General features: G+C 42.2%; 1 protein-coding gene across 6 annotated transcripts in view; it reads left to right on the top strand.

Moving 5' to 3' along the window:
- The first annotated feature begins 110 nt into the window (after positions 1–110).
- PLEKHM3 (pleckstrin homology domain containing M3) overlaps positions 111–13469 on the top strand; it is a 164968-nt gene continuing 151609 nt past the window's right edge. For 3 of the 6 annotated variants that reach the window (XM_006082453.3, XM_023760714.1, XM_014462152.2), the window contains exons 1-2: positions 111–423; positions 545–649. The gene's annotated coding sequence lies outside the window, so the exon portion shown is untranslated. Of the gene's footprint in view, positions 424–544; positions 654–9824; positions 9998–13469 lie in introns of those variants that run through there. The other 3 variants (XM_023760703.1, XM_023760706.1, XM_023760710.1) reach the window with 3 other exon arrangements.

Raw genomic sequence — 13469 nt, 5'->3', positions numbered from 1 at the left:
CCAAGTGAATTTTCCAATTGCAACACAGCATTTGGGTGTGGGGAGGAGCGATGAGGAGACTCGGCGGCACATGACATTGTTTTCAACATGTGAGTGATGCACACCGTGGAGGAAAACAAAGAGGGAGGAGGCCGCAGGGTGTGGCCCGCCGGCGGTTGGTCCTCGGCAGGAACGAGGGCTTCGCGGCCTGGAACCTTGTGCTGCGGGTCGCGCCGCCCGGGCTGCTGGGCGGAAGTTTTTCCGAGTGGGACCGTGAGCCGCGCTGGTAAACAGAGCGCCGGTCGGGGAGGGTTCGCTGCCGGGCGGGGATGGTTCGCGGCCGGGCCGGGCTGTCACCGCGAGTCGGGCGGGTCTTGCAAGCCCAGCCCGAGCCGGAGTGGACGGCAGGCCGGCAGGTGAAGGGCAGGAAAGCGGCGGGGCCAGGTGAGCATCTGCCAGCTTCTGGGCAGCCTGCTGGCCCGCTGGGGGCGGGGTGGGGAGGGCAGGGTGGTAAATATCCGAGCGCTCCCCGGGGCAGCGGTGATGATCTCGCTGTTTCTTCCAGGCGCTGTTTTTTTTTTATTTCATTCTGGAGGCTGCACTAAGATGCAATGGGTGATGGGTGAGGGGAGACTCCCTGGTGCCTCGTCTGCTCGTTCGTATGGACTCGGTGTGTAAGTGGAAGGCAGTGCCATTGCTGGTCCTGTCCTGTGCGTTGTCTTCAGCCCCCACCCCCAACCCCACCCCCACCCCTGGGTCCAAGAAGCCAAACCTCAGCAGAGCTTTGACCTCACATCAAGCTGGGCTCCCCGAGACACAAGTGTTGTTCCTTCCGTCGACTCCGCTCACTTTTAATGTAAATAAATGCAACTGTGTAACTGACAGCAAGCATGGCTTGGTCTCCTGTGAGAGAATTACTAATCTAAAAAAAAGCAGGATAAGGGAATTTCAGACCCTCTCCTCCCATGGAACGGGTTACTACCGATGTACACACGTGAGTGACACGCTAGGACTGTTCTAGAGTTGTGGCTTGCAAAGCAGGGCAGACTTGAATTTCCCAGGTGAAACAGATTGAGCTGTGTGCTGTTGTCAACTTATTGGGAAGTTTTCATCCTCCTTTTCTTTGCTCCTCCTTGGAAAAGAGAAACACCTGGGTTTTTTGTTGTTGTTTTTTCTGTAATATTTTCATTTCAGCCGTCACAGTGAATTGTGATTTGTATTCATTCCTAAGTTATTTTATTATAAACTACCATGTGCAAGTTATAATTGGAGTACCTAAAATAAATACAGGACCGTGTTTTTTTTTGTTTGGTTAACTTCATGAACATGCCTGAACCATCATTGGGCTAAAAGGTCAGTAGACATGTAGTTCCTTGGTCACATGTAGCTCCTTTTAGTTAGTGGAAGAATGTTCGGTTACATTGCACATAGAGAAGTGTTTTAAATGTACACATCAAGGAAATACTGTTGATGCCTGATGACGTCTCTACGGTGAATAGTTTCACAATGTAGTGGTTGATAGCAGGAACTAGCAAGCCAGATTGGGTTTGAATTCCTTCGTGGTGACTTCCCATTTGTAATCTTGGACCATTTACTTACTGCGTTTCTTACTCTGTAGAATGGGGATAAGAACAGTACTGAACTCATAGGATTGCTATGAGGAATAAATGCGTTAATATCTTTAAAGTACTTCGACCGTGTATGTAGCAATTGCTATATGCGTGTTTGTTAATAAATACATAAAATAAAAGTAAAGCAGTGTTGAAAGTAAGATGGTGGTAGCCAGGAGCTGGGGAAGAGGGGGGTAAAATGTAGAATAGTTAACCTGGTATAGAGTTTCAGTTTTGCAAGATGAAGAGTTGTAGAGATTGGTTGCACAACAGTGTGAATGTACTTAACGGTACTGAACTGTACACCTAAAACGGATTTAGATGGCCAATTTTATATAATGTGTATTGTAAAAGTTTCCCCACGATTACAAATTTAAGAAAGTACCTGTGTTAGCAAAGTTATGTATTAGCACACAGCAACCCAATCCACAGTTGCCTTTGCTATCGTGAAAATGCAACTTTGGCGGTCATCAGGAAGATTCGTTTATTCGGCAAATGCATGCAATTAAGACATCATTAAGAGCACAAGCAAATTACAAAAAGATAGTGCCTAAGAGTCTATGGCAGGCACAGTTCTAGAAATGCCCATATCCCAAGATTGCATGCCCTAATCCCCAGAGCCTGTAAGCATGATGAAATATCCCTTGAATGTGTTTTATATGGCACAGTTAAATTTAGGAAGGGGACATTATCTGGGTTGGCCTAATGTAATCACAGGAGCCCATAAAAGTAGAGAGTTTTCTCTGCCTGGGCAAATCAGAGAGATTTGAATCTGAGAAGGACTGACCCTGCTGTTGCTCTTTTGAAGATGGAAGGGACACTTGCGAAGGAACAGGGGCCACCTTGAGAAATGTGGGGGGCCTCGAGTTGCTGAGGGTTGCCCAGCATGGAAACTGGAACCTCAGACCTAGGGCCACAGGTAACTGGAGCCTGCCAGCAAATTGAGCTCAGAACTGGATTCTGTGGCCCTGCCTTTAGTTAAAGGCCCCTCCTGGCCAACACCTTGATTGCAGCCTTGAGATAGAGACCCCGAGGAGAGAAAATGCAGCCACGCCCACCTAGATACAGACCTCCAGAACTATGAAATACAAAACGGGTGTTGTGTGAAGCCACTACGTTTGTGGAAATGAATTATGTAGCAATAGAAAACAAATAGACTCCAGCAGAAACACGGGCAAAAGACAGGAACAGGCTATCCATAGAGAAGAAAATGAAACGGCGCGTAGACATATGAACATGCTTTCTCTTACCATTAATCAAAGAAATGAAATTGAAGCAATAGCAAGGTACATTTTTCCAGCTTTCATGTTTGCATAGATTTTTAAAAATTATAGCTCCCCACTTTAGTAAGTGTGCAGTGGAGCAGACACTCTCAGATGCTGTGAGGGGTTTGCAACCTTTCTGAAAAGGTTGTTGGCTCAGTGTATGAAAAACTTCACGAATGTTCCTACCCCTTGATCCAGTAATTCCACTTCTAGCAATCTATCCAAAGGAACTTATGATAAATGTTTTAAAAACGAATTTTCACAAATGTTTTCAACGTTTTGGTTAGAAAAGTCAGATATTGACAAGTCTAAATGCCCAACAGCAGGGGAACAGTTGAAACAAATTATGGTATCATCAAAAGATATGGTGTTATACAGACATTTAGAAAGATATGTATGCAGAATTTTAATTATAGAAAGGTGTTTACAAATTATTGTTAAATGGGGGACAAATAGGATGCCGTGGTCGGCAAACTGCGGCTCGCGAGCCACATGCGGCTCTTTGGCTCCTTGAGTGTGGCTCTTCCTAAGCCTTAGACAGTGATGGCGAACCTATGACACGCGTGTCAGAGGTGACAAGCGAACTCATTTTTTTGGTTGATTTTTCTTTGTTAAATGGCATTTAAATATATAAAATAAATATCAAAAATATAAGTCTTTGTTTTACTATGGCTGCAAATATCAAAAAATTTCTATATATGACACGGCACCAGAGTTAAGTTAGGGTTTTTCAAAATGCTGACACGCCAAGCTCAAAAGGTTCGCCATCACTGCTTAGGAGTACCCTAATTAAGTTAATAACAATGTACCTACCTCTATAGTTTAAGTTTAAAAAATTTGGCTCTCAAAAGAAATTTCAGTCGTTGAACTGTTGATATTTGGCTCTGTTGACTAATGAGTGTGCCGACCACTGGATAGAGAACTGTATTACAGTATGTTCTCAACTATGTTTAAGAAAAAACAACCAGAACGATGTACCTATTTAAGAAAGGGGCCATTGAATAGGCATCGTTTATTTCCTCTTTTATACTTTTCTGTATTTTCAGAATGTTGAACGATGAACATGTAGTAGTTTTTTATGATCACAATGGTCTGTAAACATTATTTTGAAAGCAGTTAAGTCTCTGTGCTTTGGGGAATACAATGCATCTAAAACATTGTCTAGTTCAAATAATGGAGAAAATAAAAATCCATTAAGTAACTTAAATATGTGGCAGAAAGTGATTCGCCTGAGGTCAGACGAGATCGGGCACATTCACAGTGGTATGGCCACTGAAATTGATTCTTTTAAAAGAAAAACTATGAGATAGGAAATAATAAATATTGTTGGAAGGTTGGAAATAAAGTTGGATAACTTATTTCTTAATAGAGTGATCAGTGAAAGCTTTGTGGTAGAAGGATCACTGAATATCATACTGAAATAATAGGAAAGGAAGGTACATGGTTGAATTTTTATTAAAAGTGTTTGTTTTTCCATAGATGGATTTTAGGCTTTGGGCTCTGGACCTTGGTTATACAAGTGGAAAATAAAGAACTATGATGGATATGTAACCTTCTGCAAAATAAAAAAGAAAAAATGAAAACTCTGCATGTTATGTCTAGGAAAACCAAGCTGGACCTAGGCCATTAACATTTTCATTAAAAAAATCCAAAGCAGCCCAGCTGGTTGGCTCAGTGGTTGAGCACTGACTTATGAACCAGGAGGTCACAGTTGGATTCCTGGGAAGGTCAGGGCATGGGCTCGATCACCAGTGTGGAGTGTGCAGGAGGCAGCCAATCAGTGATTCTCTCTCATCATTGATGTTTCTATCTCTCTTCCTCTCTGAAATCAATAAAAATACGTTAAAAAAACCCCAAAACATCCGAAGCTAATATTGTATCAGATACTTGATATGCTCTAGTCCAGTTTAATCATGTGTGGAGCCTAGTTACAGTACTTGAAGTCAATTAAGAAGCAGGCAGGTGTATGGATGGGTGCTACTCTCATTACTAGCTTTGGAACACCTGGTTTTAATAGAAACCTTGGGCAGGTGTTTTTAGAAGACTCTTCTCTCTAAACCAGTGGTTCTCAACCTTGGCTGCACATTAGAATCACCTGGGAATCTTTTTAAAATCCTGATTTCTGGGCCTCATCCTCCGGAAATTCTGTTTCTTTGTTATGGGGTGAAGCCACAACATTAGTAACAAGGAAACAGAATTTCCGAAGGATGAGGCCCAGAAATCAGGATTTTAAAAAGATTCCCAGGTGATTCTAATGTGCAGCCAAGGTTGAGAACCGCTGCTCTAAACCATTTGGAGGGACATCTAGCAAGAATTGCTTCTTTCTTTTTCTTTTAGGGTAGATTTTGTATTTGGTTTATCAGTAGCCAAATGACATGCCAGTTTGGAGCTTCTGGTGCAGGCTAAATAATTCAGAGGACTGAGGACTGAGAAGATGATAAAAATGACCACCAGTAGTCAATTCCATGCATGATGTTTGCTCTCTTTCATTGGCCACTGTAGATATTACCTAACAGACAATAAAAAGCCCACATAATTTATTTTCATACTGACAGTAAGGTAAGAACTTTATTTGGTCCACGAGTGTAATTAATTTTGATGGCAACATGAGTCATGAGCAGAAATCAAAGTCAAAATATAGAGACTATTGCATTGAGATATCAGGCTTGCTATTTTCATTAACATTTTGTTTGTTTTTCAGATACTCATTAACTGTTAATTTGAGTTATGTGTTTCAAATTGGATTCCCAGGTTATATGCCACCTGAGTGTGGTAGAGATTTATTTGTTCAGTTATCTTGATTAGCGTAACCAATTTATAATTCAGTACAAACTAAAGCTGCCTGTTCTGCCTTATCTGGTTTGTGTTTGGACATTTATCTAACTGGAAATTTGCTAAATGTCCACTTCACCTTGTGGTCTGTAGATGTGACTATAAATGTACATTTTCAGTCACAGAACAGGAACATATAGGTTAGAAAACATCAGAAATGTGACCAGCACTTTTTATGCTCCAGGAAATTAGCTAAATGATCTCCTCCCAGATGTTCTTGGTCCATTTTTATCAGCACTTGAACTTTTCCAGAACAATTTCTCTTCTGCCTTTAGGGATTCATTGATTAAACATGTAAGAATTGAGCACTTGTTTTGTGCCATGGCACAGAGCTCTTGAACTTGAAGCTAGGAATACAATATTGAACAAAATAGGCCCATTCTTGCCTTCATGAAGCTTATCATCTAGTGGGGCAGACAGAGGAGTCATCAGGCTATTTTACCCAGAGTGAGAAATACGATAATTGAGGACATCAGGGCGCTACAGGAGCACATAAGAGGGACGACCAAAATGGACATCCAAGTTGCGTGCCTGTGTGTTGCAGGAAGGTGTGAGGAGAGGGAGATTAAAGAGAGAAGCCCAGGAGAGTAAGTGGCCATGAGCCCCTACAAGCAATGTTAAGGAGTGTGGTTTATCCAGAAGATAACAGGGTTTTAGTTTTAGAAATGGCTCAGTGTGGCAAATGGATTCGTGGAGGGCAAGACTGACTGCCAGAAGACAATGGTGGTGTCTGAACTAAGACGGTAACGAAGGAGAGCAGTGGATAGATTTTGCAGATCTTGTAGAGGCAGAATCAGTATGACCAGCTGATCTGGAGTGATTGTGGGTGAAGGAGCCAGAAGGGGACGTTCATCTTTCTGGAGTGGATGATGATGCTCTTCACTATACGGAGAATGCCAGGGGGAGGGGGAGAATGCCAGGGGGAGATGAGGAGTTTGGTTTTGTGTCTGTTAGGAGCTAGGAGACAACCAAATGCAGTTGCATATGTGAGTCTAGAGTTCAGAACAGTCCGTTCCTCATCTACCACGTGGATTGTAGCTGAAGCCACAGGAATAGAGAAGACCATTCAGGAAGAGGAACTTATTAGGAGGGTCACGGGGGAATGGAGGAATGCCTTCATTTTTGATACGGACAGAGGAAGGAGCTCCTGGAAGGGACTGAAAGGAGCACCCAGAGATAAAGGAGAAATACCAGACCGACTGTGTCAGTGAATTCACGAGAGCAATGCAAAGAGTGGGTGTTCAGTAGGCCAAATACTGCTGAGAGGTCAGTCAGGAGGGGAGTGGAAAGTCTCCTGGGTTTAGCAACAAGGAAATTGTTAACCCCTGCCTGTGCGGTTTCAGCCGGGCAGAACCAGATCGCTTCTAGGGGAGAACGAATGGGTGGTGAGAGTTGGAGTCAGAAAATATAAAGAATACATTTCAAGAAACTTAGAAGAAAAAGGGAGGAGGGAGAAGTGTCCTAGCTGTGGAGGAACTTGGGGGACAAGGGAGGTATTATTTATTTTTTTCTTCTTTAAGAAGAGACACTCCATTTGAGTCATCGTGCACCTTGCACCCTGGAATCCCTTCACTCCAGGACCACTAGGAAAGCCGATGCATAGCACCTCATGCTGCTATGTGCACAGTGCAGGAGGGACCCTTGACTAAATTAAAACCTTTCCCAGAGCTTCCTGAACTCATTGCTCTCACCACTCTCTTCACCAGTTAGTTGGTTTATAGTGGAAGGAAATGAAAGAGAATATGGTGACCCTTTCCCTGGGACCATATAGAAACCCCCCATTACCATCCTGTACACAAAGCACTACATCTATCATTTGATTCACACTCCAAAACAACCTGTGAAGAAGGTAGAACCTGAAATTCAGGTTCAAGTGACTCGCCCAGAATTCTGCATCTGGTACTAGTGCATGGAAGGTTCAAGCTCAGGTGTTCTAATTCCAGATCTTCTGATCCAACATAATTGCCCTTCATTGAAAGTTAGATATGATGCCTATATTTTCCCTGTAGTGGGGTCATATGGAACCCTGGGCTTATTGTCTTCTAGTACATTTAAGAAATAAGACTGAAAGTTGTGTGTCAACTTTGTTATTTTGTTTATACACTGATATTTCACCCCCCATCAACCCCCCCCCCCCAAAAAAAAAGTTACGTTGGTTTTAGAAGGAGGCAGTTTATTTGGACATGCCTGAATACTCAAAATGTGTTTGAATTATCTGTAGTCACATCTGATTTGAAACTATTTCTTTTAATTCTTTTGACACAAACACTTATTTCCAGGTTTTTAAAAAGCAAACATTTTTACAAGTGTTTGTATTTATTGGCTAAATGAAAAATGATGTCTTAGGGAAACATCAGTAAAAGGTTTGTGCAATTAGGACTGTGCAAACATTTGCAAAAGCACTTGTTTGGCCTAAATGAAGTCAGTTATTATACCCTTGCAGGCATTCCAAATATTGTGTCCAAGGTCACTAAGAGAATCGAGGTTAGCTATTCAGAGAACAGCCCTTTATTCTGTTTGTTCAGGGACCTCTCATCCACCATTCCAATGACACAGAAGTATTACAGAGGTGATTTTTTTGGTAAATTAAGTATAAACTTTCCCTGGGTATAAAGATGATATTTAGCAATTAACTTTTAGAGTTGTGGGATTAACAAACAGTAATATTTAAAAATCAACATTAAAGTTGCTGGTGTTTGACACTAAAATTCAAATCATCATGTGTGTAAATTTTTAGCTGTGTTATCTCAAAGCAATTTGCTATGAATTGTGACATAGGACTGTATGTGCATTTTAAAGATTTTTAAAAATTGATTTTTAGAGAGAGAGTAAGGGAGAGGGAGAGGAAGTGAGAGCGAGACATCGATCAGCTCCCTCTTGCATGCACCCCACCGGGGATGGAGCCCGAAACCTGGGCGTGTGCCCTAACTGGGAAATGATAGGGAAGTGAACTGGCAACCTTTCGGTGTACTGAATGACACCCAACCACTTGAGCCACACTGGCCAGGGCTATGTGTGCATTTTCGAGTCTTGCTTCCACTCACTTATTGGCCATATGACCTTGAACAATGTACTTTATTTCTTAAATCTCGATTTCCTTATCTGTAAAGTGGTGATGATAATACCGGCTCTCTAGTAGGGTTGTTGTGAGGATTTACCAATATAATGCAGAGAAAGGGCTTACCATAATGACTGCCCTTTAGTAAGTACTCAGTAAGTATTAGCTGTGACCTTTAATCTTGGTCTTGGCTTAGGAATTATAAGAACTATCTTTATTGTTCTTATTTTATTAAATACATCATTCTACATTTAACACGTGTCCATCCACATTGAAGGAGTCCCAACTATCATATGCCTATCATTCTAATGTCAGATCAAAACAGTTAAGGAAATATGGGCCAATCAGAGTTCCAGAGCACAACTCCAGAATGCTTACTCGCTGCAGGGTTGTTTGGTAAAAATTCATTCCATGCTAATAATAGTCCATAATAAAAGAAATTTAGACCCAGATTTGGAGACAAAAGTATAGTTTCTACTGTCTTCTTCAGACCTTGTAAATTTTTCCTTTATCCCATATGATGGGCAGAGGTTTTTCTGGCCTTCACGTTGTACATAGTACAATAACAAGGACGCATCCTGCTCTTTTGCCTTACCTTGTCCTTATCTTCGAGGGTCAAAGACGGTATTTTGTCTGCCTTTGCCAGCCTTGCTTTGCCTTTGTAGCCAACGTCATTGTCACAGATTAATTCCAAAAGGGAGGGGTCATGGATGCAGCCTATCACCACGGAGTGTGTCTGTCCCTTCGAATGAGAAGTGAGTCACCTTTTGATCTTATCACGGGCTGTCTCTCTCCAGGTGCCATTTAACAAAGACCCAGGCTTAAGTTTTTTAGCAGGTTCAAGTGTAGCAGAGAAAGAAAAAAAATCCGTTAATTACCTCTCGTGTACATTCACCATGAATACCCACAGGAAGCAGTTTTGTAAATATGTGCTAACTTACAAGCTGGTTGTTGTTTTGAAGGTTAGAGTTGTAAGTAGTCTTCCTCCTGCTAACCAGCTGCAATGACCTAAGGAATTGAAGTCAACAGGAAGTGAGACGATTATTCATTTCCTCTAACATCCAGCAGAGGCCTTCTGTTGAGCAGGTGTGTCTGTGGGTCAGAAAGACTTGGACAGCTTGTGAAGAAGCTCTGTGCACTCTTGCCTCCCATCTGTGCGGCTGTTAGTTCACTCCAGACTCTCTCCTGGGTGGGACCTCTGGAGCTATTACTGTTGGGACAGCTTCAGGACGGAAGCCCCATTGCTAGAGCAGGTACATTGGTTCTGTTTGTTTCCTTTGTCTTTGGTTTCTTTCAACTGAAGTCATCTATATGAAGACACATTATTATGTCATTTAATTGTGTTCTGTCACATAAGACCCTTGCTTTATTGTCCCTTGCTTAGTGATGATTCCTTGGTTATCTACCCATTTTGTTTACTTCTGTGGAAGCACATTTTACGTTTGGTTTTGTGTTGTTTCCCATTAGCTAACTCGAGGGCAGGAGCTGTGTTTTGTGTTCCTAGCATCTAGCATAGTGTTTGGGTACTGGGCCTGGTCCATCCTCTTGTAAATGCTTGTCGAGTGTAAGTGGTTGTGTGGTTAGGATTCAGCTAGCTTCTAATAGGGATGGGAATTGTTTTTGATTTTACAAAGAACTTCACGTGCATTACCCACATTTGTGCTTCACATCTCTCTAAGGTAGATGTGGGCAGGCCTTGGCAGGATTTTCATTTTGCAGATAATAGGGGCCCAGAAGCACTGAGTCAGCCTGACTTGCTGGAAGTCATTCAGCTTAGAAGGCAATGCGAGGACATGAACCCTTTTCTGGTGTCAGAAATTTGTGTTCTTGCCATTGCTACACCTCTGTCCCACTGAATAAACTCAAAACTGGGAAGCTCACACATGGGTTGGATTTAACCTTACTTCTTGTTTGTGGTCCTTCTAACAAAAGTGATTCAAAAGGTAATTGAACTTGGGTGGCTCACAGGACTTGGTAATTAGACAGGGGTTCCAGGGACTCTTTTTTCTTCCCCATAGGGACTTCATTTGACTATAGATGAGTCATCTTGATCTCTCTTTCATCATCTTTAAAATAGTCCTGCAGCTTTATTCACCTCTCTCTGGTGAGATGACTACATGTATTTATCAAGAAGTATATCAACGCCCAGCTGGCGTGGCTCAGAGGCTGAGCATCGACCTATGAACCAACAGGTCATGGTTCGATTCCAGGTCAGGGCACTTGCCTGGGTTGCAGGCTCATCCCCAGTAGGGGGTATGCAGGAGGCAGCCAATCAATGATTCTCTCTCATCATTGATGTTTCTATCTCTCCCTCTCCCTTCCTCTCTCTGAAATCAATAAAAATATTTTAAAAAAGAAGCACACCAAGCAGTGTATAAACTGTACTCTAAACCATGCATGTGAAGGTAGTTATTTTCAGTAAAGCCAAGTGATTTTTGCTCAGGTTAACTGAATTTGAGGAGTTTGTGAGAAAATTGGATTACGTTCAGTTCTGTATTGCGCTTGGAAATGTAGCCACCAGTACTCAGGTTCAAGTAGAAGATTCTAAGAAGTTATATGAGCTGATGACATCTTTAAATCTAAAGCTACTTCCCTAGCTCTTTTTGGGTGTTTTGCATATCTGGGTCTTAGTGTACCTCCTTGGGGGTGTCATTACCTTTGTTGTTGTAGTCTGTCACATGTTCAGCCCAGGCCAGCTGGCTTTGCTCAGGGGGCACCTACACGGACACTGGTCAGTTATTCCCTGTTGCAGTTGGAGGCTGATTGTAGCAACATGCGGTTGTTATGATGGAAATTTTCACCGTCTTCATCTCAGTCCTGGGAAGAAGATAATTTGAATGGCATTTCGGTTTGTTTTTGAATCACTGTTCCCTGCCATGGAGGTAAAGGGAAATGGAAAACATGGACTCTGCATTTTTGGACACTTACATAACTGAAGTCTGTCTTGTTTCTAAAAGCAGGACATTGGAACTTGTTGGTTTTACAAAATGGGTTTCCCAATCAAAAGCCTTGGCTCTTCAATCCGCGGTTGACCTAGGGGCGGAATAACATCACTGCCTTCAATAACAAAGCAATCTGAGATTTGAAGTGCCAGGCTTATATTTAGTTTGGTTTCTGGGAAAACCTCTTGGGGCATCAAATGCCTCAATGATTTTGCAAGTGGCAAACAATAAACAAGCGCAGAGATGCACTGAAAAATGCTTTAAATGGATTGTCTGGGGGTATTTCAAAGGAACATCCCCTTACGGGTGTTAGAAAGAGCTAGAGCTCGAAGTCGCTGGAAAAGGAGACCAGCTAAGCTGCTGATTTGGAGTGGTTTACAAAATAGCCCCCAAGTGCAGCCTCGGTGCTTTTGTTTCTGTGAAAGGTCTGAGTGAGGTCTTTTGCTACCTGACCTTTGCCATGTTATTTTTAAACCTGGTTTCAATAGCTTACAAGCTTTCTCTACCAAGAAAAAATTTAAAAGCTCAAGTCAACATAATATTTTGGAAAGCATGTCAAATTTTACTTCAGTGAGCTTATAATGAATTCACATATGCTTTTGTCAGAAAACCCAGAGTGGTCTTTATATTTACAGTTGTCACTGCTGTGCAAACACACTCTCTATGCAGTTGTTCATTCAACAAATACTTACCAAGCACCCATTGTGCCCTGGCCATACTTCTAGGCCCAGTGGAGGATTATAAAAATGAAATAGGGTAGAATTGCTGTTCTCAAGTTGATGTAAGTACAGTAGGGTAGGTGTGTGACTTTAGACAGTTTATATATCTCTGGGCCTTAGTTTCTCATCTGTAAAATGGAGATAATAATACTCACATTGAACATTGTGAGAGTTAGAGATATAAAGTATCAAGCGATGTAACCGGCACAAAATAGGTTTTTGATAAATTATATAGTAAATGTGATCATCATTTCAGAAAGAACAGGCAGCATGTGGTATATGTGTTGGGGGCAGTACCAAAGACATGTGGATGTTTAAAGAGAGAGCAGACTGTTTTAGGGTCAACAAATGCTTGTGGAAGAGTGGATAGCATTGGAGCTTGAAGAGTGTACCTCAGAGATGACTGTAGGCAAAGTCTTGGAGTTGAGAAAGCATGACATTTGAGAAATAGCATTCTAGTTTGGAGGAAAAGAGTATATTTTATGGAAGAGAAGTGAGAAGTTGTACAGGCAAGTGATGTCAGGATTGTGAAAGGCCTAGAGCGGCAGGTTAAAGAGCTGGACATTGTGGTCAATGGAAGCTTCATTAAAGGATTTTATTTGCTACCGTCTCCCAGTGTCTAGTACTTTGTCCAGCACTCGGCAAATATTAATTGAATGAATAACTGCGTATGATTTTAGACAAATTGAGCTTAATTTGGCCATGAGAATGCCAGGGTAGATTAGTCCCACAAGAAGTTGGGACCAGAGGTCAGGCCTGAGATTGAGACTGAAGGTGGACATTTGGGAGGCTTGAACATAGAAGTATTGTTGACGTCACAAGTCTGGATAAATTGACCCGAAGAACCACATGCAGCTGTAGTGGGAGAAGAGAGCTTAGGCAGTGTCCCCATTTGATGAGGGGACCAGTAAGGACAGGAGGAAGACGGAGACTGAGAATGAGAGGGAAACTGAGAGTGTGGTGTCTCTGAAACCAGGGGGAAATGTTTGCAGAGGCAGGTTGATAGCATCACAGGAGGGTCAGGACTTGGAAGAACCGTGCATGTGTAAGGAGGAGGCCGGGGT

This window comes from Myotis lucifugus, unplaced genomic scaffold (assembly GCF_000147115.1).
Source record: "Myotis lucifugus unplaced genomic scaffold, Myoluc2.0 scaffold_3, whole genome shotgun sequence".
Classification (NCBI taxonomy): domain Eukaryota; kingdom Metazoa; phylum Chordata; class Mammalia; order Chiroptera; family Vespertilionidae; genus Myotis; species Myotis lucifugus.
This window is presented reverse-complemented; position numbering and strand designations above follow the sequence as displayed.